The 27,286-nt window shown below is 48.4% G+C and overlaps 1 protein-coding gene and 1 pseudogene across 1 annotated transcript in view; both read right to left on the reverse strand.

Moving 5' to 3' along the window:
* The window catches only part of FSTL4 (follistatin like 4), a 414,616-nt gene that overhangs the window by 148,505 nt on the left and 238,825 nt on the right, over window positions 1-27,286 (reverse strand). The gene's annotated exons all lie outside the window — the stretch shown is intronic.
* LOC133061395 (membrane protein BRI3-like) lies at window positions 20,650-21,153 on the reverse strand (annotated as a pseudogene).

The raw sequence follows: 27,286 nt of genomic DNA on the forward strand, positions 1-27,286 counted from the left end.
CACAGAGAGAGCCCCAGAAACTGTTGTCTCCGTGAAAGTCAGCTCCAGGCGGGACATGTCTGAGCTGATGGGCGGGCCACAGTGGTCCTGGCTCCAGGTCCAGAGCCTGGCAAAGAGGGGTTGGGGGCCAACAGGAAAGGTGGGGAGTAGTGGGACTGAAGAGGCATCCAGGGTTCGGTTCCTCTGTGGCTCAGAAAGCCCCTCCCCTCCAGCAAATCGAGTTATTCCGGACACAGCTCGGCCGTATCACTGCTCTGGCTGCTCTGTTCGCTCCCCAAACACTGCGGTGGGATTTGTGGATGCACTGACTCTGATTTGGTTCACACGCTGGGAAATCGCTGGGCCTGCTCCTTGCCCTGCTTATTTATAAGTTCTCGCATTCCCGAGAATGGCCTCCTCATTGCCTTATCTGTCATGAAAACAGATCCAGGTGTTTTAAGAGGGCTCAACACCCACAGGAGATGGGAGTGACAGGGGACACTCCAGGAGTCTCCTGAGGATGATGTATACAGCCTGGGGCACCCCTGGGGGCGGGCAGAGCGGGGTCAGTGCCCCACAGCTTGACACTGTTCTTCACACCTGAGGATGTGACCAGGTGTCCCGTATGAGTCTCCGCGGACAAGGTGCGGCCTGCATGTGTCACAGGACTGGTACGCTGCGCCTCAACCTCAGGGGAGGCTTATCTGCCTTCTTTTAAGTTGGGCTTTGAAAAAGGTGGGTAAAACATTCACAAAGCACTTTCCATGGAGAAGGGCAAAACTGAGAAACCACCTGGTGAGGCTCTATACCCGCCACTTAATGATGCTAATGGCAATAAACACGGGGGCCATCAATTAAATACGCCAATCTCACTCTCGCCTTGGTGTGAGTTTTTCCCACTAATGGTGCTGTTTGATGAGTATGGTGTCCTGTTGAGATTTTCAAGAGCGTTGGGGTGAAATGCTCTTTCGTTTCCTTTGTAGGCCCTCAGCCTGTCACCCAGGGCCAGGTGCACAGAGGACACTGGATAAAAAGCCCCATGTAGGCAGACAGATGCACACGCGTGCACACTGCTGCTGATTCAGGGGTGCAGCCCAGTGACTGATCCTGTGCCAGTGGCTCAGCCCCAGCCTCGTCCCACATCCCTGTTGGTCTTTTAAAGACCCCTACACAGCCTGTCCAGCATAAATAATAGGCCACAGACCCCAAGAGCATGGGTAAAGGCTTTAGCATGATGTAGTCCAGACTCTTCATTGTACCGACACAGAGGCTGAGGCCAGGAACAGTCAGGGTCTGTCTTAGGTCCTAGGGTGTGGGTGATGGAGCCAGGTTATCACCTGTCTGGTATTTTGTGCCCATACCCTTGGGAGTCTTTCCTGACCCAGCTCCACCTCCCTTCTCTTTTATTTCCAGCCTTCTTGCAAAGAAACTCCACAGGATGTAAATAAACTTGGGGAGGGATGAAGGAGACTGTGGTGGGGGAGAGAATGGGATTTTCTGTAGCATGAGGGGGAGGTGAAACCCTGCCCAGATGTGAGGCCTCTTCCTGGGCAAATCTTATTATCACCAACACACTGGCAGGTCTGGTCTATCACAGAGAGCAGCCTTGGCTCAGAGCTGCTCTTAGAAAGCCTGAGGGCAGAGTGGACTGGACTCGGCCTGACCTGAGAGGGGTCTTCAATGCCCTGTGCCTGACCTCTGGGGCAATCGAAGACCCATGCCCCACCCAAGTCCCAGGATATCACCAACAGCAGGAAGAGCCAACAGGAGATGTCTATTTTCTACTCCACTAACAACTTTTACTGTTTCCGTTCAAAAGTCTCTTCTCTGAGTGTAGAGCCTAGAAAGGGCCCAAGGTAGAAGCTGATGTTGTAATCTATGCTATTAAATCCCTAGGTGGTTGCTTTGTGTTCTAAGTGATAGGGTCAGAGTAAAGGGACAAAGCAGGTGATAGATAGTTAATCCCACTAAGGGATCATAAGTAAAGAAAAAAGTATGGGAGACCCTGTAAGTTAGTGATCATTCAAGAAAGCCAGTTTGCTTAACCACAAAAACAAGCAGGCTTGCTTCGGAACAATCCCTGCAGCAGAAGCACGAGACATGCCCCCAAACAATAAAACAGTGGTGGCATGGGACCCATATCCTGACCAGTAAGGTAAGTCAGTTAATAATTCCTAGGACACGCTCCTCTGTACACACTAAAAACAAAAATACAGGAAAAACTGACGTTATATTGAAGCCTGAGATGATTTACTGAATTTTAGTCCACATTAACACTTTTAGTTCATTCCATCACACCATGACAGTCCTGGCTTGACCATGTAGGGACAAGAAAACTCCCCTGCCCGATGTGGAGGAGGAGCTGATGGTGGAAGCTTGACCTCTACTCAAGGATGAGGGAGAAGGTGGTCTTCTCCCCCTCCCCTTTCCTCCTTGGATTATAAAACTGCAGCTCACTAAGTTCTCGGGGCAGCACCTCTCATGTGCCGGCTTATAAACCTCACAAGTGGCCCATCAATCACTTTGCCTCTCGCTTAAATCTTTCTGGGCTGAGACATAAAGCACTGGAGCTCCTCAGAGCTGCCCTGCCGAGACACATTTCTGAGGTTTTGTAAGTGCGGTGACACCTCACAGTTGGCCTGTGTCTACCACACTCCCTGGGTCACTTTCTTCCTCGCTCACACAGAGTTTTTCTTAACCCTCTGGCCGATGCTCTCTTCCCCAGTGCGCCCCTCTTCCTAGGGTCTCCTCTAAGTGACAAGGGGGGCTTTTGTGTCTGATCTGGTTTGTCGCACCTGTTCCTCTTTCAAAAGGCAACCTGCATAGGGTGACGCTTGGATGGAGACTTGAATGGGGCACTGTGTGCAGGTGCTTCTGGGTGCTGGTCAGGAAATGTGTTTTCTGTAAAAACACATTGAGCTCCACACTTATGATTTATTCATTTTCTGTCTGTGTTATACTTCGACAATACGATTATTTAAAAGAGGCAACCTGACAGTTCTAAACGTCTGTTGCCTCGGGTAGGGTCTTTGTCCTCAGCCAGGCACCAGTCTGGGTACACAGACAGGGACTGGGGTTCAAGGAGGGGGTCTGTGATGTGTAGCAGCTGCTTGCTGGTCGCTCAGGCTCTGCCCTGGGGCATGGCTCTGGCCTATATAGCAGCCCGGGGGCCAGGTTGCCTACCTTCCCTGGAGGTGTGGTTTGTTAGGTCCTCTGGCCTGGGTCTCTGTGGAGGGGGTGGGGGCGGGGTTTGCAGAGGAGCCTTAGGAGTATGAATGGAAGAAGTTTAGGCCAGGGGATCACCAGTTCCCGGGGCATCCTGGCATCACCCCCACACTTGGCTGGGAGCTCAGTCTAGCAGCTAGGATGACCCCTCACAGGCCCTTGGGCAACACTCCAAGGCACCCCTCTGTGGACCCTGGCTCACGTCTCAGGCCCAGTTGGCAGTGGGTGGCTCTTGGCTCAGAGCTATTGCAGTGGAATCAATCTGTTCTCAGTGAGGGCTCACCACGGTTCCTGGCATCAGCGTGGCCTCCTTGGAGGCCCCTGAGCACACAGGGCCAATGCGGAAGGACTTGGAAGCCTCTCACAGACCACGGCCTGGCCTCTGCCCCTTGTCCTCTAACGGGTTCCCAAGTTGTTGAATTGAGATGAGGGCTCAGGCTCAGTTGGGACCGACCTTGGTGGCCCTGGCTGTTTAGCTCGTGTGGCCCAGAAATGGGCATCAAAGGTCTTCTGCTCAGAGGGGAGTGAGATGGACCCTTTTGCAACCTCCCTAATAGTCCAATTGTGCCCGACTCACTATCGATGACAGCGGCACTGCAGGTCCAGCCACACCCTCCTCTCCCCACATCCCTCCCATCAAGGCCCTGGCCTGCCCTCCCGGGCACAGCTCAAGTCCCCTCCAGGAAAGTTGTCCCTGGCCAGCCCCCTCCCCCTCTTCTGTGGCAACTAGGGTCTGACTTTCAGCACGAACTTGCTCTCCAGTGGGTGGTACACCTGCCGAGCAGATGGCGGCCACAGGGGCGGGAACGGTGTGGGCCCTCTCTGCACTTCCGGCACCCGCCACGCCCACGTGGGATGCTCCATCCCTGCGAACGGACTAATTGATCTCAAGCGACGTGACATTCAGATAATTTACATCCAGGGAGCAGAGGGCAGTTGACTCCACAGCAGGAGATAATTTATAACCAGTTTGGATGTCTGGTTTGGCAGAGACGGGCAACCTCGTCACTCACCCCGGTTCTGTGAATTCACGAGCTCATGAATTACTGCCTGGCTTACCGTAACTCTGTATCTCGTGCCAAATGTAGGCCACAGGGGCACTGGGCAAAGAGTTCTGAAACCCCCAAACCAGGAGGCACCCACCCCCGGCCCCGCTCACTGAGAGGTCCCAGAAAACATGCTGGCATCCTCCCTAGTAGGGCTTTACAGCTGGGGGAGGAAGCAGGGATGGGGTGCGGGGCACCCAGCACAGGCAGCCCTGAACAGTCCCTGGGTCCTGTCCCCATTCACTCAACAGACACGCCCCACCTCATGGCGCACCTGGGGTGGGGGGGGTGCCAGCCCTGGGCCAGGCAGTGGGGCGCAGAGGGGACGAGGCACAGGCCCTGCTCTCCAGAAGGCCAGGCTGCAGGATGTGAAAAGATGAACAGCACAACTGGGCTGCCTCCTCATCTGCACTGGGGCAGGCCCCAGTCAGAGGGTGGGGTGAGGGGCTGCAGCCCGCGGGGCTCCACTCAGGGCAGAGTCCTCCCCAGTGAGGCCAAGAGCCCTCTGCCTGCCCTTTCAGGAGAGTGGAGATGGGATAGGCATGCCTGGTCCCACCTCTGGACCAGCTGCACAGGCTCATCAGACAAGCCACCCACCCAGGGGAACGATGCTTGCGTTCTGGGTGGGGGCGTCTCTCCCTGTGACCCAAATGACAGAGCCAAAGGCACACTTTCCAACTAAGGGGAGAGCTGTAAAGACTCTTCTGCTACTAATCTGGGCACATGCTTTGTCTTTAAGAGGAGATGAGATAAACTGGCAGGGCTGGCTCTGCCTGTTAACTAGGGTGCATTAGTACAGAATTGGAGCCTGGGACATCTTCAAGAAGAGGGTCTGGGTCCCCTTATCTGGATCATGTCCACCTGAGGAAATGGCCATGATTCTAGCCTATAAAGGACTTAGTAGAACTAGTGGATCACAGGAAAGAGAGTGGAACTAAATGTAAATATGTAGGGAGGGAGTCTGCTGGCACAAAATCTGGGGTTGCACATTGGGAACACCAGTGATGATTACATTTAAAATGCCACCCCTGCCTTAGGAGATTCTTCTCCCGAATCGTGTCTCCAAGTTTCAGGCTGCATGCTAGAGCTACATACCTCTCAGAGCTTTAAACGTGTACCAGAGAGTGACAGATCATCACTCCATTCATCAGAAAGCCAGCCCAAGAGCTGGAGAAGCATCCTTGCCAAGGTCAGCTAGCTCAGTGAAGTTGATTTAGTTTTTAAGCGAAATGGAGTGAGCATCCTAGGGACACTGTTTGCAGAAATGGAGATTTAGTACTGAAAACAGCCATGCCTCCTGCCTACAAGTCACTGAGGCCCATGTGGCTTCAGAGGAGGGTGTTGGGGTGGTTGGTACATGTGTGGAAGGCATCTAGCAGTGGTGTTCTGGGGGTGTTGTGTATCACAGGTGTGTGTGAGTGTGAGGCTGAGTCTCTGGGTGCATCAGTCCCCTAGGTAACCCATGTGGAGACACGTGGTCGGTAGGTGAGCCTGGGCGAGGGGGCTGGAGAGAGCTGGTTCCCTCTGGCACCTCTGCCTGCCTTGGGCAGGTCATGAGTGAGTACTGGTTGAGCCATGTCTCTGGAGGGGCCTGGTTCACTATGACTACTTCTGTCTTGGCCCAGCCCACCCTGTGCGCTGTAGAAGCTGCTATCTTCCATGGGATGCAGCAACTTGGACCACTGACTGGCCCTGTCAACATCACACTCGGCTCTTGGAGGCCCCGAGCCTTGGGGGTGCACTGACCTGCTCATGCCAGTGGCCCTCTCTGGACCAGCTCCTGTGGCAGGACGTGAGTGTGGCCCCCAGGACTGGCCCCTCTCCACGCTCCATCGTCCCGCCCTATTCTCTGCAGGCCCTTCCATACCTGATCGTTGCTGGGGTATTTGACTGTTTTTCCTGCTCCAGTGCTTTCTGAGTTCCTAGAAGCTTTGGTTCTTTGGAGACTGGGATGACGTGAGCTGGACCGAGTAGACTAGTCCCTTTGATCAGGGGCTGCAGTGGGGGAAGACTGGAGAGGTCTCTACTCACTGTCCAGCCCAGACCCTCTCCTGAGCTCCAGACCCTCTCCTGAGCTCCAGACCTCATACCCTGATGCTGATCTGACATCCTTCCACGTTGTCCCTCAGGCTTCTGACTCATCCTGGCCCCAAGTGAACTTGCCATGGAGACTACTCCTTCCTTTACATCCCAACCCCAGACAGTGGCCCCTCTGCCAACGTCTCCAGCTGCCTAACCACATACCTGATGTTGACCTTGCCACCCTGCCATCCCCAGCCCGTCAGTCCTGGCTCAGGCCACTCCTGCCTCCTAAGTGTCTCCTTATTTCTTTTTTATTTTTTTAATTAACTTTTATCAAAGTATAGTTGCTATACAATGTGTGTTAGTTTCTGCTGTACAGAAAAGTCAGTCAGCTATACATATACACATGCCCCCTCTGTTTTGGATTTCCTTCCCATTTAGGTTACCACAGAGCACTGAGGGGAGTTCCCTGTGCCATACAGTAGGTTCTCATCAGTGATCTACTTCATACACAGTACCTTTTATACGTCAATCCCATCTCCCAATTCATCCCACTTTCCCTATCCCCCATGGTAGCCGTAAGTTTGTTTTCTACACCTGTGACTCTCTTCCTGCTTTGCAAATAAGTTCGTCTGTACCATTTTTCTAGATTACACATATAGACCGATAACATGGGATATTTGTCTTTTTCTGTCTGACTTCACTCTGTATGACGGTCTCTGGGTCCATCCACATTGCAGCAAATCCAACTCCTACGTACTTTTTGATGGTGCCAGTTTCCCCCATTCCTTCTGTCTCCACTCTAGTTCAAGGAAACCACTAACATGACTTGGATGACCACTCTGTCCTGGTTAGCCGGTGGCTCCCATCTTGCCCCGGCCAACCCCCTCCACTCGGCACTGAGGACCCCCACTGTCCTCAGGGGAGAGCCAAGCTGCTCCCCTTGGGTTGAAGAGGCCTCCCCACCTGGCCTGGCCCCTTCACCAGCCTCACTTCTTCCCATATACACACCTGCTCCAGGGACCCTGGGCCACCTTCAGTATCTCACACCAGCCTGGCGTCACCCTTGGTTCACAGCACCACGGCCACACCATACCCCATCTTGGCAAACTCCTCACTGCCTTCAGGTCTAAGCTGGCATGCGGCTTCCCCTGCATGTCACTGTCCTGTCTGCTCTGGCCAGCTTCACGCTCCTCTACGTGTCCTCAGTCCTCTACGGGCACCTCCTTCAGACGTTTAGTCTCCACTTCCTCTGCTTGCCCATCACGTCCCTCCTGTCATGGCCTGAGAACCAGTGGAGGTCCTGGCATGTGATCAGCATTCAGCAAACATATGCCAAACAAACGAAGGAGCGACCAGATGAACAGGCAAGTGACTTTTGTCCAGAGTCCCTTCTACTGAGACACACAAGGCCTCTAAGTTTCCTTCTGACCCAGGATGTCATAGAAGAGCTGGTGGGTTAGCTAAACATGGATATTCCAGGCTCATAGGCCTTCCTTCCCCTCCACTCGGAACCTCCCTCCAGTCAAACCCACCTCCTTCACATGAGTGGGGGCAGGAGAAGAGGAACGAGGAATGGGGATGACTAGGCTCGAGCATGGGGTGCCCTGGCCATGTCCAGGAGCCAGCCTGGGCCACCTGGGGTCTGCTGTCTCTTTCACTGATGGGGGAGGGAGCTCTGCTCAGGGTCTGAAGTATGGGGATGGGGTCAGAGCGGCGGGACAGTCCTCCCTTCCAGGCCCTCGTTCACTTTATACTTTCCCCCAGGTGTGCTCACAGGACAGGTAGGAGGGCTGGGTGTGCACGCATTGCTGTGTGCTCCTGCCCGCATTATGTGTGGGAGCAGAGCAGCGCCCGCTTGCTGGGAATTTAGCTCTTCTCTCCCTGAGTTGCGTTTCCTCATGTGTGCGAGGGGCCTGACCATCTCTGTACCAGGGCTGTTGGACTCAGTGGCCCTGGATGGCACCTCACCTGGCACGAAGGAGGAGCACCCTGGGTGGCTGGGAAATCCTCTTTGCATTTAAGAGGTCAGATTCCCAAGACCTCCGGGTGTGTGGTGAGTGTGGGGTCCACGGAAGTTTCTACGAGTTCAATCTCCTTACAGAGGAAACACCTCCAGGGCCTCGATCCCAGGGAGCCCACAGGGCCCAGGGTGCACACCCCTCTCCCTGGTGGCACTGGCAGTGGGTGGGAGAGGGCACCTGTGAAATGACTGCAATGGAAATATAAATTATTTTACTTCAAAGCAGGCACTTCAATATTTCATAATGACCATTATAAACCTGTTCTCTGCACACTGCTAATAAATACCTCAGCCACACACCACATTTTCCAGTATCTCTAAAGACACCAGGGGAAGGCAGGGGAGCCATAAAAGAAACATAAAAATACAGTTGCAGATGAGCCTAAAACTCATTTTGTTGAAGCTTAATTGATGGGAAAAGCTTCTGGTCCCAGAGAACTTAAAGGCCCATCATGCGGATATTTGATTAAGCATCCCCATATCACAGACCACACGGAACTGGAAATTGTTAGGCAGTAATTGCAAATGCATTAATAAAATGATGATGTGGGTTTGTTCGGGACATAAAACAGGAATAAAATAATTCACTCAGATAACTCCACAAAAACGTAGTCACCCCTGAGCAGCTGGGAGCAAGGCTTATTTGGGTCTCAGTCTCACCAACCCTCTACGGATGGGGCCCAGGCCTCTGTTTTCAAAGGCTCGTGGGGTAGACGGAAGCGCGGCCAGGCTCCTGAACCACTGCTTGAGTCCAGGTATGTGATCCCTGAAGGTCCTCTGAAGTTACTGTCCCAGGGAACCACCAGCCCACTTACATCTCCGTCACCCAGCCAGGGGGAGACAGCCAGGCTCTGACGATGGCAACGACAGCCATCATCTCTCTCCTAAAGTACTACACGAAAATGTAGAAAACGTGTGCAGGAACTCAGTCATCTACTTTAGGAAAGGAGTATGTCAAGGCTGTATACTCTCACCCTGCTTATTTAATTTCTATGCAGAGTACATCATGCGAAATGCCAGGCTGGATCAATCACAAGCTGGAATCAAGATTGCCAGGAGAAATATCAACAGCCTCAAATACACGGATGCTACCACTCTAATGGCATAAAGCAAAGAGGAACTAAAGAGCCTCTTGATGAAGGTGAAAGAGGACAGTGAAAAAGCTGGCTTAAATCTCAACATTCAAAAAACTAAGATCATGGCATCCAGTCCCATCACTTCGTGGTAAATAGATGGGAAAAAGTGGAAACAGTGGCAGATTTTATTTTGTTGAGCTCCAAAATCACTGCGGATGGTGACAACAGTCACGAAATTAAAAGATGCTTGCTCCTTGGAAGAAAAGGTATGACAAACCTAGACAGCATATTAAAAAGCAAAGACATCACTTTGCTGACAAATAGTCCATATAGTCAAAACTTATGGTTTTCCCAGTAGTCATGTATGGATGTGACAGTTGGATCATAAAGAAGGCTGAGCACCAAAGAACTGATGTTTTCGAATTGTGCTGGAGAAGACTCTTGAGAATCCTTTGGACAGCAAGGGGATCAAACCAGTCAATCCTAAAGGAAACCAACCCTGAATATTCATTGGAAGGACTGATGCTGAAACTGAAGCTCCAATACTTTGGCCACCTGATGCAAAGAACCAACTTATTGGAAAAGACTCTGATACTGGGAAAGATTGAGGGCAAGAGGAGAAGGGAGAGAGAGGATAAGATGGTTAGATGGTATCACTGACTCAGTGAACATGAGTTTGAGCAAACTTCAGGAGATAGTGAAAGACAGGGAAGCCTGGCATATTGCAGTTCGTGGGGTCACAAAGGTCAGACCCGACTTAGCAAATGAACAACAACAACAACAACAACTTAAGATCTAAGCCAAGGTCAAGATAGCTATAAGATGACTATCCCTTACCATGAGCTGGCTTCCTACTGGACATTAGGCAGGCTTGGTCATGGACTCCCAGAACACAACCAAAGAAAGTTCACCAGCCTTGTTTGGGGGTCCCAGGACTCTCTGCCAAGCTGCTGTGTGAATGTGTGTATGCCCATGTGTGCAGGAGAAGGGAGGGGGTGAGAAAAGTGTCATGGAGACCTTTCATGGAGGAAAACTTCTTCCTTTCTTCCCTCTTCTTATCTACAAATGAAGCATATCCAGCTACTAAAACCTTTGTACAAACTCCAGATCCTGTTACCCCTCTGGACCACTGTCCCCACGCCCTGTTCCTTCCAGGCCCATCTGTCCTTTCAGGCCCATTTTGAAGCAGTCTTCCTCTAAGAAAGTCTAGGTGTGGATCCTGGATATGTCATTTACAAGCTATGTGACCTCAGGTAAGTCACTTCACCTCTCTGAACCCTATTCATGAAGCAAGAGCAGTAAGCGTACCTACATTATTAACATATATGAGGCCTCCATATATGACAATATATTAACATATATTGTCAGCTTTGCCTCCCCCTACCCCCAGGCCCATAGGAGTGCGGTTACCTGCCCTAGGTATGTAAGAGGGCCTGGTACCTGCTCTGGCACTGCGTCTCAGGCACCCACAGCTTCCTGAGGGACCTCCTCAGGGCCCAAGTCACCTCATCTCTGGCCCTGGGAGCTCCCACAGTGCTCTCACAGAGCGGGGTTGACAGGGGAGCTGGGACCAGATGACAAGAGGACAGGAAGGAGAGCCGGGAAGGACCGTCCCAGAAAAGGTGGGGCTGGAGAGGCTGAGGCGGCATCACTAGAAGCTCAGGGGGCAGTGGGCATGGAACAGAAGGGCGAAAGTTGCTGGGCCCTCACGTGGCCAGAGAATGGCAGGAGGAGGCGTTGAGGAGAGGCTGAGAGGGTCAGGGGTGCGTTGGAGTTGGAGCGCAGGGAAGGGGCAGGAGCAAAGACAGCTCAGAACCAGAGAAAACATGACTGTGTCTTCGTTAGAGTAAGGCACACTGGCAAGAAGAGTGTGGAAACCCTGTGTAATTCATCCCCAAACGAGCTGCATTGTTCATCTTCGGTTAACCAATACTTCAGTGAGGAGGCAAGCTGTCGACTTGCTCATTCACTACAGTTTTACCCCAAATAGCTGAGGAAGGAACAACATTTGGAGTCGGTCTCTGCCTCTCAGCTCTGGCAGGGGCCAAGCGTCTCAGTATGTCCTAGCGCGCAGGAACCATACAATCTTCAGGGAGAACTGCTCTGGATGGTCGGGTGAGCTGCAGACACACGGGGCCTCTGTGCTTCCATGACGCGTGTGTAAACATAGGCTGTGAGAACCAGTGATACAGAGAGGACATGTGTGCACCCTGGTCAGGTGGGGTGGGAAGCGGATGGGTGGTTCTCCTACAGGCTCGACACCAGAAGCAGGAGGAAGAGATGGGCCATTAGGCAGGGTGGCTCCCCCGGGGCAGGGACTGGGATAGCTGATGGGGCCCCAGGGCTGCCCAGACCTGTTACTTCATGGGTACCCGCCTCAGCAGGTCCTTGGAGATCTGCGTGTGTGGCCGATTTCAGCCCCCTTCTGAGCTGAGGATGTCCTGGGAGAGCTCCGTCTCTGACACAGATAAGTGTTCTTTTCTCTGAACCTGGATCTGTAGGTAATTGAGGTGTTTCCTCCTTGCTGACAATAGGAGAGAGGAAGAGAGGAGGTGAGACCCAGGCAGTGTGGATGAGTCTCATTCCTCCTTGCAAGGTGGCTTGCTTGTTTTAAAATGATGAAGAACCCAAGGTATGGGGCAAATTCTGTTCAATGCAAATAACTAAATGGTAGCCCTAAAAGTTCCTCTTTCATGGGGATTTTGAGAAAATTTTGAAAAAGAAAAAAAGAACCACCAGCAATTCTTGAGCCTCTGATAGCAAGGCCACCTCTATTTTGCACGGTCCCTTTTGCTCTTTGCCTTCATGTTGCATGTTTGCATTATGGTGGTGACAACATTCGTGACACCCAGAGTTGTGCCTTTGTAACTGTCTCTGGGAAGACTCCTGTTTTTCCGTTTGCTCACAGATCTTTGTACTGCAAGGGGATCCACTTAACTACCATCCATGGAACACCCTAGGGCTTATCACGGTGACTGTGGGGTTGGAGGCTTTCCTTCCTTTTGGAGAGAAACAGGCCTGGGAGCACCCCTGCCAGCTCATCAGGATGAAGGATGCTCCTGTCATGTGTGTTATTATTATGTGTTACAATGAGGGCCCACCTGCCCTGGATAAATCCATTTTAATTAACAAGAAGTAAAGCAGGGCATAGATTTCCTTAAAAACTCTGGAAAAAGAGGGTTTCTGGACGCATCCTCTGAGCCTTCTGTGAGGAGGACAGAGAGAAGGCTGAGGCTGGCTCTGATGTGGAAGTTCTTCTCTGGGCTGCTGGCTGTGCCGACAGAAGCCCGGATGCTCAGCACAGATGCAGAGACCACCTGCAGCCAGCCGCATTCTGGGCTCCCCGGGAGGTCGGCCCAGGGCCACCTCTCTGTCCCGGAAACATCTGAGCAACCCTGGAGCTTCACATGGAAAGTGGAATACAGGGAAATTTTCACTGTGTCATCCTTCTGAACCCTGGGGTTTGAGGTCTCAGATCTAAAATCACATGAGTCAAAAATACACTTTTTTGCTCAAATGGCTTAGCACATTTGAAAGAGGACTCTGACCCTAAACTTGCGACATGAAGTTTTTATGACTGGGGGCTGCATTTGGTGATATTTGCTTTGTTGTGTTCAAAGCAGTAAGAGACATTTTTATTAGGGGCGTGGTTCCCATTTACTGGGTTTCTATTTACTCTGCAAGATCTAATTCTGTATTGTCATTCCAAGAGCAATGCCACTGGAATTCAATCACTAGGATTGTGAATTTCCTCAAGCAACTTCTATTTAGTCAAGGCCAGAATCTCAGTAGGTGGTAATAAATATCAAAGTACAGGATGGTTGAGGAAGCAAAGTAAGAAGCCCAAATCAAATATGATTATTGATCAACACTGAATGGTCTTAATCATCTCTATGCTAATTCTAGATATACACATACACAGTGGCTTTTTCATCACATGACTACATGGACATTTTTAGCTGAGAAAATATATTGAGGAATTCAGAATGGAAATCTTTGGAGAGCAGCAAATAAATAAAAATACAGCAAAAGGCACAAAATAGAAAATGCAACAAATTCTTAAAAGCGTGAGATAGCTGGTGACAAGAGTTGTGTAGAAACTCTTCAAATGTTCAATACGGCACCACTTTTTAAAGAGTTTTGAAAGCAAAATACCCTCACCATAAAAACAAAACCCTAAACTGTAACACATTAAGATCAATTAGGCAGTCTAGCCTGCCAGCAGGTTGATGGATTATCCACAATCTTCTGCTATAGCCCAAGAACTGCTAAGTCACTGATTGAGCTCAGTCACTTAGAAAAGAAGTAGGCTGTGTCTGATACAGCACAAACTGTTTCAACTCTAAACTAAATATATGTAAGGGTAAAGTTCTTGTCCAGGGTTTTGAGAACAAATAACAAATAGTCTTGCTCACCACCCAGTTTTACAAGGGCTAAGTCATGTCTGTGTCCCAGTGATCCATGGACAGCATACCCTGAGGGGAAATCAGGTTGGAAAACAGGATGAGGCACTGTGTGCTTTGGATGAACAGGCCCTTAGGTAGATAGATGCACACCTCGGAAAGAATCTCAATGAATCAGATTCTCACCTCTTCCCATACATAGAAAAGGACTAAAATCATTAACTGGAGATGTCTGCTCTTTGTGATCAGCAATATTCTTTTTCTCAAGATGTGGTGCTCGACTGCATGTGTTTCCCAGTCAAAAATTATCAACTGGCTTCTCTCCTACTTCTTTGAGCAATTTCCTTAGAGCTAACTGAGTGAATGGCTGTCTCCCATGTTATAGTTCTCAGGAAGATCCTGAATAAAACTTAACTCACAAAAACAAAAAACAAAAAAGATCAATTAGGCAGTCTTTCTTGCCCCTTCACTGTGGAAAAAATCCAACCCTGGATCTTTCCCTGTTACTTCTGATCTCAATGATCTACAACATTCATCCTTACCTTGTTTCATTCTGTAACTGTATGTACTAAGAGCCAGTTTCTGTTCATTGCATCTAAAAATGAAAATGAATAAAGAGCATTAAGAATGTTCTGGTCCATCACTCTCAGCAGAAAGACACAGTGACCCTCCCTATGGGGGAGAAGTTGGCAGTTTCCCTGACTCTACTGTGCTGTTTGAAGAAGGCTGCTTCAGGCCTCAGTCAAACAGTTCTGCTTCTTTACCTTCCTTTAGTTACTCAAAATGTGACATATTTTAGTTTGCTTAATATGGGACCACGTCTTTCTTGCTTAGTAATTTGTTATTCCCAGAATTTTTAACTTCTTTAAAAATGTATTTTAAAAGTTTACTTTCTTATCATGGAGGTTTAGAGCATCTTAATCTGATTTCTATGAGATGGAATCTGCTTTGTTCTGGCAGACTTTCTTCTCAGAACCTTCTGACTTCTTCTTCTCACCTGACTGGATCATCTCCCAGGTTCCTTACACAGCTACCCTACCTGCCATGGTGGGGCCCCTTTCTCTACACATCTGGTTTAGTTCTGCTGTTTCTTGGAGCAGCTCTTCTTATTAAACAGCTTTTCTGCTTTAGTGGGTTACACTGCCTCTCTCACCTTCCTCCTTTTTTCTAACTTAAGAAAGGAGATGATTTTCTGTGTCCTTGCATGTCTGAAAATGTCTTTATTTGTTTCAAGATTCCAGGTAAAAGTTGTTTCTCTCAGACATTTGAAGGTAACTGCCCCACTGCCTTCTAGGGTTGATAACTCCTATCTGATAACAGTGATCTCCTGACTCTTTGCTGATAACACATCTTTTCCCTCTGGAAGCTTTTAAAATCTTCTTTTTGTCCTTGATGTTCTGAAATCTCAAGAGAATATGCATTTGTGGATCTTTTTCATTTCCCTGTTTCTCAGTTCCAATCTGGTCTTTCCATCTGAAGCTGTTTTAATTCAGCTCTGAGGAATGTTCTTGTTACTCCCTTGATCATTTCCGCTTCTTGGATTTCTTGGTTCTCCCTAAGTCAACTTGTTTGAGCAGATGGATATTGGTTCCCCTAGATTGATCATCCATATCACTCAGTTTTTATCTCACCTTTTCTACTCTTATGTTCTTAGTCTATATTACAGGACACTTCTTCAACTCTTCCTTTAAATCCTATTGAATTTTTAACTTTAGCAACTGTATTTATAATTTCCAAGAAATATTTCTTGCTCTATTCTTCTTTCTCATAACAGCTCTTTCTTATTTAATGAAAAACATATACTCAAGTCTAAGGGTTTTTACTAGACTAAAAAATACTTTCTTTTGTTCCATATCCTCCAGGGTTAGCTGTGGGGTCATCTTGGTTCTTCTCTTTTATGCTGTTCATTTTCTCTAAACGTCTCATGACCCTGCTTGTCCAAGTCATCTGTATGTGATTAGCTTGATTAGTGCACACGGCTGACACTAGTTTCCTCTGTGGTTGTGTAGCTTGCCCTGGGAGGGCCGACTGTGAACTCTGTGCATAACGGTGTGTGTGTGGGGGGAGGCGGGGGGGAGGGGGAGGGGGAAAGGGGAGGGGAAGGGAGGGGTGGAGAAGGAGAGGGAGAGGTGGGGAGGGAGGGACACAGTGACTCATTCCAGGATGCACAGACAAGCTGTCCTGCCCAGTTCTCCTGGACTTTCAGTTCCTTGAGATCAGATCTGCCCCATGTAGTTTCCTTTTCTTAGCCCTCAAGAGGACTTTGAATAAGACAATTATTAACTAACAAAAGCAAAACCAAACAAAAAAGTTCTTATTGTTCACTAAGGGCCTATTCTGAGCCAGATGTTTTATAACTGATTTATTTCCATTTATCTCATTAAATTCCCCAAACCACTCTATCTTTCCATTTTAGAGGTGAGGAAAAACTCAAAAACTCTATGACATCTGCTCAAGTTCACACATGTGGGGTGTGGCAGAGCCAGAAGAAGTTCTCGGCAGCCCCAGAGCCTTGCTTTTTCCTGCACTGCTTCCACATTTGATTGAGGCCAACAGAACAGACTGTAGATTCCAGAAATCTACAGTCACTACCAACTGCCCTCACCTTATCACCTCCATGCTGTGTGTTTTGCAAATTCATAGTGTAGAGAATTATATTCAATATAATCTTCAGATCTGAGCTTGGGCAGAAATAGCCTTCTTTTGAGATGTATAGGTATACAACAAAGCCTCCATGATAACATGGCTGGGGAGGTAGGTGGGCTGGTTAGTAGAGAGTTTCTGAGGAGGACTTATCCCTCCTATGAGCCACTTATAAACAGGACTCCGGGCTTAGGAGTCAGGTCTCATCCACCCCATGGGGACTTCTGGTTCTCCAAACACAAGGCAGCAAACATACAATCACAGAGCACACAGCCGGGCTTGCTCTGATGGCCCAGGTCAGAGCTCTCACTGAAGTCGGCAGTGGCGTCGTCACCTGCAGTCGTCCTGACTCAAAGCAGCTAAGCCCCAGGTGGGCTGCCCACCAGCCTCCTAGAGCACTAAGCCTGATCCTGCCCTTTGCCCAAAGGCCCTGTGTTCCTGGAGAGAACCAGCCATCAAAGAAGCCAAAACATATCCAGAGCAGCCGGCCCCCTACCCCACAGGGACAAACCCTGCAGATGTTCATCTATGTTGTGACACTCCTGAGCCACGGTTCCAGGAACTTCCTGCCACCAACAAGCAGTACCTTTTGGACCTAAGAGCTAATGAAGGAAACAAAAGAGGGCCTGAAGGGCTTCATCATGGACTAGCAGCTACTGAAAATAACCCCTATGGTTACGCGAAGGCCCTAGAATCTGTTCATGCATTGAGTTACTAAGTATCACAGCAGCCTTGGGAGGCAAGCAGAGCTTGGGGATTAGCCTATCTTACAGATAAGCAAACTGAGGCTTGGCGGTGAGTATATTAGTCAAATTCTTCTAAGGGTGTAAAAGAATAGCTTGGGAAGTTAATTTTCTCCACTAATTCCATTTCTAGATTGAAATTACACTTTGATCCAGAAAGTTGCCCTGGATGCCCCCAGAAGTATAATGGCTGTTGGACAGAGAAAACCTTATTCCAGAAGGATCTAAGGTGTCTTCAAGCCCCTCAAAGTGTGTGAGGATTCAGGGAACCTTGTCAAGCTTGCCAGTTCCTCTTTGCTGGTCTCAAATCTTTCCCATTCCTCCCCTGGGGCCCGGCTCCAGCTGCGCCGGAGCTCCAAGGCTCTTCCCAACATGTTCTGCTCATGGGACCTAAACCCCTTCAGAAGACCGGTCCCTTACCAGGCCGGCAAACAGAGGACAAACAGATAGGCAGAGGAGGGCAGGGGTGCAGACCAGTATTCAGCTGCAAAGTTCTCTTGGCTTTCAAAACTCTGAAAATGGGGGCAAAATTCTAGCCAGATTTCCCAGAAGAAAGCAGGCAAGAGCAGTCCCTGGTGCTAGACAGTGGGAGCTAATAGGAAGTGTCTGGTAGTTGAATTCCCATTCAGTGGCATCTGTGGTTCTCTGCCCAGTGGCACTCGCCCATGCCCACCCCATTGTCCCACCCCCGCCCCTACACCCCACCTCCCACACTGCACTCTATTCTATGAATGAACGGAACATGAAATCACCAAGTCTGAAGATGGAAGATGGAATGTGTTAGCTGCAGCTAGAAACAGCAATGAGTTTTACAAATAGCTTTCTAGAAGCCCTCATTCAAGTCCACAAATCAGGCCCATAACAACCCCAATTCTACATTCCCGCAGATAGAGACCGCCGGCTTCTCATTTCTGGCGAGACCATTTGTCTTGGGCCTAATCTTGTTCATGCAGCGTGGGAGACTCCAACTGATCCCAAATTTCCCCAAATGCCTCAAATTGTGGAGGAGAGAGACCCTTCTTTGCCTTGGAAAGGGCCCCAGCTGGAATTCCTGCTGAAATGCAGGAATCATGGGGTGTCATAGCCAGTAAGGATGGGGAGACCAGCAAGTTCAACTCCTGCCTCAAGAACAAGGAGCCCAAGGCTGGGTTTTACCCAAAGTCATGACCGGGGAAGGAGGACAGTCTTTCAAAATGATAGCTGGTGCTTTTTCATTTTCAGCAAATTATTTTTTCTCCTATATTCTTTCACCATTAAAACTAGACCCAAGGCTGAGCGTTAAGGCCTCCGGGGAGGGATTGGAGCACAGAGCACAAAGGTGTCAAATTCTTGGCTCCTGGCGGAGACAATTTTCTGGAAACTAAGGCTTTCAATTTGCAGAAGACAGGCTTTCTGAAAAATAATTTATTTCTAAAGCTCTAAAAGCTTGACTTTTAATAGCAAGAAATAAAGCTATGGAGTTCATAAAATGTGGAGCATAGGCATCTGAGCTGGGGAGGATATGTGGGAATCCAAGGGCTTGTTTTCCCTCCTGGGAGGAGACTGAGTCACTGGACCGGGAGAGGAGAGGAGAGGAGAGAAGGACAGGGCCCTGAGACTAGAAAGGCTGTGTCTGGGTCCCTCTTCTAGAGGAGGGTGGTGTCTTATGGCCCCTTTCCTGGGAGGAGATGATCAAAGCCCCATAAAGCCTGTTGGGGATCCCAGAAGATAGGAGGCCTGTGCCATGGAAGAGGGGCTGCAAGTCTGCTAAATTAGACAGGTCCTGGGTCTAGCTGGGAGTGGGAACTGGAGGGCAAAAGGGCTGTGGGGTGTCCCTGAGGGTGAGTCTGTGGGCAGGAGCAGGACCCTGTCAGCTGGGGGTCCCCACCTTACTTCCCATGACTTTCAAATTCAATAGATCTGAACTTACCCATGGTCTGCCTCCTCCACTTTCTTGTGGAGGGAACTAGTAGCTGATCAGCGTCTTCATCTGAAAAGTGGGGACCCTCACTGGGTGGTCCTGAGGATTAAGTGAGATGATGCATGCAAAGTCCTTAGCACGGAGCCTGCCACAGGGAAACTGCCTGAGAAACGTGGCTCTCATGATCACTGCTAACAATGACACGCTGGCTTTGAAATCAACTCACTTAAACAAGCGGAACCAGGGAACTCCTGCAAGCAGGCTAATTAAGACATCTAAGTCATCATCGTCTTTTCAATAACTGCCTGTTAAAGGCAGGCCGCAAGGGCTTGTGGGGTTTCTAATCATATTCCCTGAAAACTCAGAAGAGTCCTCTCAAGTTCACAGGCCAAATATGAAACGCATCTTGTGACAACTTCACTCCTTTTTGCAGAGGAAAGGCTGGGGTGTAGAGCCTGCCTTTGTGTGAGAATCACAAGCCCAGAGAGAAGTACTGGGCAGTCCTGAGGGGAAAAGAAACTGCTCTTTTAACTGCCAGAAAATTGAGTGCAAGGTTGCTCTTCCTCTTGGAAGCCTGTGTGTATGTACATGCATGTGTTATGCATGTATGCACACACACATGCATATGGGTTTTGCTGTGTTTCTCCTCTTCCCTGTGGCCCCAGCTCTCTGAGGAGCTTCCAATAGTACAGAAACCCCTGACCAACAGGACACAACCTCACTGCCCCAAATAAACTAAGAGCCCAGGCAGCACAGCTTAGCGCTCTGAATGGTAAGGCTGCGATGCCAGCTGAGTGGTCACACCACAAAAGACCCACTTTACGGGGTGGGCTGTATCTCTGTTCATCCTTGGAGAGAGTGTCACATATCTCCCAAGGGTGACAGTTACTGGAAGCACTGAAGTACAATCCCTGGAGGACGGCGGGGCTGTGCTGAGCCATGGTCAGCCTGTCTCGGCCTCCTGCGCAGTGAGGACTCGCTGTTGCAGGAAGGGCCCATGCTCTGTCAACACAGGAGGGTCTTCCCTCCAGGCCCAGGCTCTCAGGCTTGACCACCTCCCTTGGTTCCCCCCTGCACCCTTCTTTCTCAAGCTTTCTCCCAAGGTTTGGGTCCCTGTTTTCATTTCTGCAGTCAAAAGCTCTTTACCATCAGGGGACTTCCCTGGTGGTCCAGTGGCTAAGACCACGCTCTCAACGCAGGGGGCCTGGGTTCGAGCCCTGGACAGGAGACTAGATCCCAGATGCTGCAACTAAAGATCCCATGTGCCACAGCTAAGACCTGGCATAGCTAAATAAATGTTACTGAAAAAGTTTTTTAAAAAAAATCTCTTCAGCATGAGTTAAGATTAAATTTTCTATAGCAGAAATTAACACACCACTGTAAATCAACTAACCCTAACCCTTGTTTTTTTCAGTAACTTTTTTTTTTTTAAACAATGGTATGGATCTCATTTATTTAAAATAGTATTTCTCACCTTTCTCAAATTGAAGACTGCGAAAAATAAAAGCAGCACTTTATTGAGCTTCGTTCAGCCAGGAGCAGAGCCCCTCCTGTCCTCACTCCGACCCCGTGCCCCTCGCCCGCCCCGTCCACCCGCCTCACTTTACAAAACAGTCCTGAAGCTTCATCAAATAAAGCTATTGTACACGACATTTACATTAGAAAAAGATAGCTGGGTGTGGGAAAGCCAGGTGTGGTGTTCCCTTTAAGTGAAGTTGGCTCCACAGTTGGGGCATCTTAGCTTCCTCAAGGCGAAACAGCAGATGAACCCAAAGGGGAACAAGAGGTGGCCAAGAAGATGCCCAGGAAGGTGAACGAGTCCTCCAGAACCCCGACCCTGCAGACTGGGCAGCCTCCGACCACGACGATGGAGTTGGCAGGGTACCGGGTGACATTCCGACTGTGGATGTTGTAGACCCTGGGGTGGTGGGTGGGCATCCCTGTGATAGGGGTAGGGCGGCGGCGGGGCGGCGGGGCGCACGCGAACTCGCCCTGGCCGGCCTCCAGGTTGTAGGCGGGCGGCCGCTCCTGCAGCAGGGGCTTGTGGTCCATGGCGGGCGGCGCCCCCCGCGCCCGGCTTGGCTCCCGCTCCCGCTCGGCCTCGCCCCCGGCTGCGGCTCACTCGAACGTCGGAAGCCCGGCGGCAGGACCCGCGGCTCGCGGGCGGCGGCGGCAGCGGCGGGGCTGGGCTCCTGGAGGCGGGCGCCGCGGGCTTCCCCCCAGCGCCTCCTTCAGTAACATTTTTAAAAAAGATTAAATCTGCTGTGATTGGAACCCCTAAACGGTGACTTAAACAAGTTTTTGTCATTCATCTTTTTCATGTAGAAGAATCCAGAGGTAGGAAATTCAGAGCTGGGTTGGTGTGTCCACTAGCTTGTCACAGATCAAGAGTCATCCCAGTTCACCCTCCCCTGTCTCTTTGGTGTGACCCTTGGCTTCATGGTTCCAGATCAAGCTAGAGCCTCAGCCTCAGCCTCAGCCAAAATATCATCCTTCCCGGCAGCAATGTGGGCGAAGGGGAGGGCGTGATCCCTCTACTATAATCAGCTTTCTGGAATTCTAACATAGCCTTTCTGCTTCATCCCATTGGGCAGAACTTATTTGTAAGGCCAATTGAGTAATGAGGAATGCCAGGAACATAGTCTTTTGTCAGAATGGCAATGTGTCCAAGTAACTTTGAGATTTGTTACTGAAGAGGGAGGTGGGGAGAAGATATCTGAAGGTAGCTATCAGTTGCCTGACCTATGTAAATTTTTTATTTTGGTGAGCAAAGGGAACTGGACACAGATCTCTCCACCTCCCTCACTGCACTTCCACTCCCAATCTCCAAGGCTACCTTACAGTTTCTAGTATTATTACATTCTGCTCTAGCATCTACTGTTGTCTTCTGCCAGGCTAAGCATTTCTCCTTTGTAGATAATACAGCTTTTTAATCTCTGGCTTCTTTTTTCTCATTGTCTCTGGTGGTCTACAGTTTTATTATTATTTGTTTAATTTTGGATCTACTTTTATTATCTTCCCTGGAACTTGCTGTACTTTCTCAATCTGAAGATTAAATTGTTTCTTCAATCCTGGAAAACCCCCTGCCATTATCTTCACACATTGCTTCTCTTTCATTCTCATTGTTTTCACCTTCTGTAACTCTTATTAGATGTGTATTGGATCGTCTTATTCTGTCATTCATATTTTAGCTGTTGTTTCCAATTTTCCTTATCTCTTCATGCTGCATTTTGGGTTATTTCTTCTACTGTTTTCCAAGCCATTAATTCTCTCTTCAGCTGTCTAAACTATATTTTAAATCCTTAGATATAATGGCAATTAAAGTTTTTTTTCTACTAGCTCCATTTGGCTCTTTTTAGAGTATTTAGTTCTTTCAGGATGACCTAACCTTTCTTATATCTCTAAATATTTAATATACTTTAAAAAGTTATATTTAAAACATGTTGCATAAGTCTATAATTTAAAGAGCCCAATAGTTTCTTAAGGCATTTTATGAAACCAGCAAGCCTTTGTCCCTTTCTTTCATTTCCCTTTCCTAGAGACAATCTCTTTTAGCATTTTTACTTGGTTATTCTGGAATTAACCTAAAAAACATTCAAATTCTTTTTTTTTTAATGTTAGGCATTATCCATTAACTTTCCAGTATGAAAGATGAGAATTGAGCTATTTTTTGCATAATTCTTCCCCCATCCTCACTATAGAAAATCACCCTCCTGTCTACCCTTCCTCCCAGTAGAAATATATTTCAGTTAGCTCAATGTTTGGTGTTTATGTTATTAGGCTTTATAAAGGCTATTCACAGCCAAGCCAAGAAGTGCACTCTGGTCCATGGGAGGAGGAGCTAGGAACTTTTCTTGAATTTTCCTTTTTTTTTTACTCTGGAGATAATTTTTGGTGACTGGAGATAATGGTGACAGACAAACAACCCATCTGCAGAAGAGAAAACAAAGATCTGCAGGTGGGCTGGCGCCAGACTGCCTCTTTAGCCTGAAGGGTACATGAGGGGTCCCTTTTACATCCAAAAGGAGGGAAGGCTTTGCTCCGGCCTCCCTGGAGTTTGGTGGGAGGGTGTGTGGGGCATCCTTTCTCAGATGGCAACAACGTGGAGTGAGAATGCAAGTGCTGCACAGATACCTTGAAGGGCCAACACCTAATAGATGGGGGTGGGGGCAGCTGGAGCCACAATATGACAGGTTAACGCTTCCTGGAAGGCTTTCTTTGGAAAGTGGCCTCCTGACAGTATTACAGTGGGGACTGTGAGGAGTGGTATGTGCATGCGTGTGCACACATGTGCACACACACACACACACCTGAAGTAACTTCAGAAGTAGGAAGAAGCATGCTGGCTGCTGGGACTTTGCTGGCCTCAGGTGTCACCAGATTCATAGAATTCAGTTCTTTCCAGAGGCAACAGGAACCCCAAACATGCTGGGTAGGGCAGGGAGCACTGTTCCCCTTGTTACCTCCCCTGCTGAGGATGAGTCAGAGCCAGAGCTATGACCAATAGGAGCAGAGGAATAGCAGCAGGGGTGGGCTTTAGAGAACAGGGGGCCCTGCCATTCTGTACTATGTACAGGCTTATGGGGCTGGGCTGGTCTAGGCTCTGCTCCCACTGCATGGCCTCAGGCAGCTCACACATCCTCTCACAACCTTAGTTTGTCCATCTGCAAAATAACCCCTGTTATGCAGGACTATCCTCAGGATTGGGAGAATTGATATCAGGAAAACAGAGCCAAATAAAACAAACATGGAAGGCTTGTAATGCCGCCCCAGAGTGATGGGCCGCTCTCACCAGGGTGAAGAGAGGGAAGGGGCTAAAACAACACACACCAAACGACCCTGCTGCTGAAATGGAAACATGATTGGAGGTTCCCTTAAAGGGTCCCTGTGAATGTGTATGGAGCAGGATGGAGATTTGTGGAGGAGATGTGGTGATTTTCCAGCTCAGGCCTCCTGGCTGAGTATGCATGGAAGCTGTGAGATGGGAAGGATGTCATGAGACCCTTGGTGATCTGGCCCAGGTGTCTCTACCTTCTGACCCACAGCAGCCCTGTGGTCACTCAGCCTCTGGCCCTGTCCATTACTAATGGGTATGGATTCGTTTTTACCTTCCCAGTGAGAGCACATAAACTCCTTGTGCACAGACTGGGCTCATCCCTGCTACATCCCCAGATGGAGCTGCAGAGAGCAGGCCAGCTACCTGCTGGGCACTGGGCAGGTAATCAATGAGACCACCTGAAGGTATTAGTATAAGTGGGCATGGCATCTGCCCTCTAGCTGATGGCTTTGTGACAGTCTTGTAATCCAAAGGTCATGGCCGTGTCCCCTGCAGATCTCATGTCCCTTACACCTGACCTACAGTCCCAGGAGCACTATGTTTCCACCAAATGAACAGACTGGCGGCAGCCAAGTGATGGCAGCAGGGCGCGTGCGTGTGCAGGTGTGGGAACTGTCACCACCCACGCTGCTGTGAGCCTCACGCCTGCCTGGTGCCTGCTGGCTCCTGTCATGCCCACTGTGGACTCTGTCCACTGCTAATTGAATTTAGGAAGCCCCACGGTTAGCAGCAGTTAGGCTCCGGCTGTGATGTAGACTTTACTGGTCCTGAGCAGCTGTTAGTAAGTAGCTTGCATGCGAAAAGACTGGAAATACGGAATACCAGACACAGGCAGTAGCAGCCTCTGCTAGGCGTTTATCCAAAATAGTTGAGGGAGCAGGGTTCTAGACGCCTCAGCAGTCAAGTTCACAGATATTCCCAGATGGCTTATCAAGTTTCGAAGAGAGAAAACAAATATGCGATATTTAGCATGGAACTAAACTGAATGTGACTGACTCTTTCTTCAGGCTCAGGAGGCAAGCCAAACTCTAGTGGAAACTGAGAACCAGCATTAACAATGCCAAATTTAGTTGTAAAAGAAGATCCCAAATCAAATCCTTCAGCTATTTAAGTTTTAATGGCCAAGAAGGGGTTTCTAATCCCTTATTTCAGGCTCAGCATTTCGTTTCCATGCTGGTCTCCCGCTTGCACTCCCCGGGCATTGAAACTGACACTTGCAGCTGTGGCCTGGTCTGTGGGAGGAGCTGTCGGGGACTGTCTGACGGTCATGTCAGACCGAGGGCACATATCCAGGCCTCCTGGGTGGCATTTTATCTTTTAAGAAGAAAGCTCTCAAGGCCTTTCACAGAGGCATGGGAGCCGGGGGCGTCCCCAGGGGCCTTCAGGGTCATGGAGGCCAGGTATGATTCTACCTAAATCCTCTCTGCAGCCAAGAGCTCAGGGGGTCCTGCTGAAAGAAGTCTTCATGATTAAAAGATAACCTTGTTGGAAATGACTACCATCCAAAGCAATCTAGAGATTTAATGCAATCGCTATCTAATCACCAATGGCATTTTTTTCCACAGAATTTGAACAAAAAATCATACAGTTTGAATGGAAACACAAATGACTCCAAATAGCCAAAGCAATCTTGAGAAAGGAAGATGGACCTGGAGGAACCAGGCTCCCTGACTTCAGACTATGCTACAAAGATGCAGTCATCAAAACAGTTTGGTACTGACTCAAAAACAGAAATATATATCAATGGAACAGAATAGAAAATCTAGAGATAAACCCATGCACCTTTGGTCACCTAATCTATGACAAAGGAGGCAAGAATATACAATGGAGAAAAGACAGTCTCTTCAATAAATGGTGCTAGGAAAACTGGACAGCTGCATGTAAAAGAATGGAATGAGAATACTCCCTAAAACCGTACACAAAAATAAACTCAAATGGTTTAAAGACCTAAATGTAAGGCCAGGTACTATAAAACTCTTAGAGGAACATACAGATAGAACACTCTTTGACATAATTGCAGCAAGTTTTTTCATCTACTTCCTAGAGTAGTGAAAATAAAAACAAAAATAAACAAATGGGATCTAATTAAATGTAAAAGTTCTTGCACAGCAAAGGAAACCATAAACAAAATGAAAAGACAATCTTCAGAATGGGAGAAAATATTTGCAAATGAAGTGACTAACAAGGGATTAATCTCCAAAATAAACAAACCACTCATGCAGCTCAATATCAAAAAAACAAACAACTTAATTTAAAAAATGGGTGGAAGATCTAAATTATCATTTCTCCCAAGAAGACATACAGAAGGCCAAAAAGCACATGAAAAGATGCTCAACATCACTAATTATTAGAGAAATGCAAATCAAAACGACAATGAGGTGTCATCTTATACCAGTCAGCATGGCCATTATCAAAAATTCTACAAGCAATAAATGCTGGAGAGGGTGTGAGAAAAGGGAACCCTCCTACACTGTGGGTGGAAATGTAAATTGGTACAACCATTATGGAGAACAGCATGGAGGTTCCAAAGAAACTAAATGTAGAACTCCTGTATGATCCAGCAATCCCACTCCGAGGCTTATATCTGAAGAAAACCCTAATTCAAAAAGACACATGCACCCAATATTCACTGCAGCACTATTTACAATAACCAAGACATGGAAGCAACCTAAATGTCCATCAACAGAGGAATGGATAAAGAAGATATGGTACATATATACCATGGAATATTACTCAGCCATAAAAAAGAATGAAACAATGCCATTTGTAGTGCCATGGATGGACTGAGAGATCATACTAAGTCAGACAAAGACAAATGTCATATGATATTGCTTATATGTGGAATGTAAAAAATGTGTACAAATGAACTTTTGTACAAAAGAGAAATCGAATTACAGATGTAGAAAACAAACTTATGGTTACAAGGAGCAAAAGGGGAGAGGGGTAAACTGGGAGATCAGGACTGACACATACACACTACTATATATACATTTAGTTGCTCAGTCATGTCCAACTCTTTGCGATCCTATGGACTGAACCTTGCCAGGCTCCTCTGTCCGTGGGATTCTCCAGGCAAGAATACTGGAGTGGGTTGCCATTTTCTTTTCCAGGAGATCTTCCTGAACCAGGAATCGAATCTGGCTCTTCCGCATTGCAGGCAGATTCTTTACTGTATAAGCCATCATAAAACAGATAACTAATAAGAACCTGCTCTATAACATAGGAAACTTTACCCAGTAACTCTGTAATGGCCTATATGGGGAAAAAATCTAAAAAAAGAGTGGATATATATGTGTATGTATAAGTGATTCACTTTACTGTACACTGAAACTAACACAGCATTATAAATCAACTATACTTCAACAAAAATTCAAAAATTTATTCCTAAA

The sequence above is a fragment of the Dama dama genome, chromosome 9, assembly GCF_033118175.1.
Source record: "Dama dama isolate Ldn47 chromosome 9, ASM3311817v1, whole genome shotgun sequence".
NCBI lineage: Eukaryota > Metazoa > Chordata > Mammalia > Artiodactyla > Cervidae > Dama > Dama dama.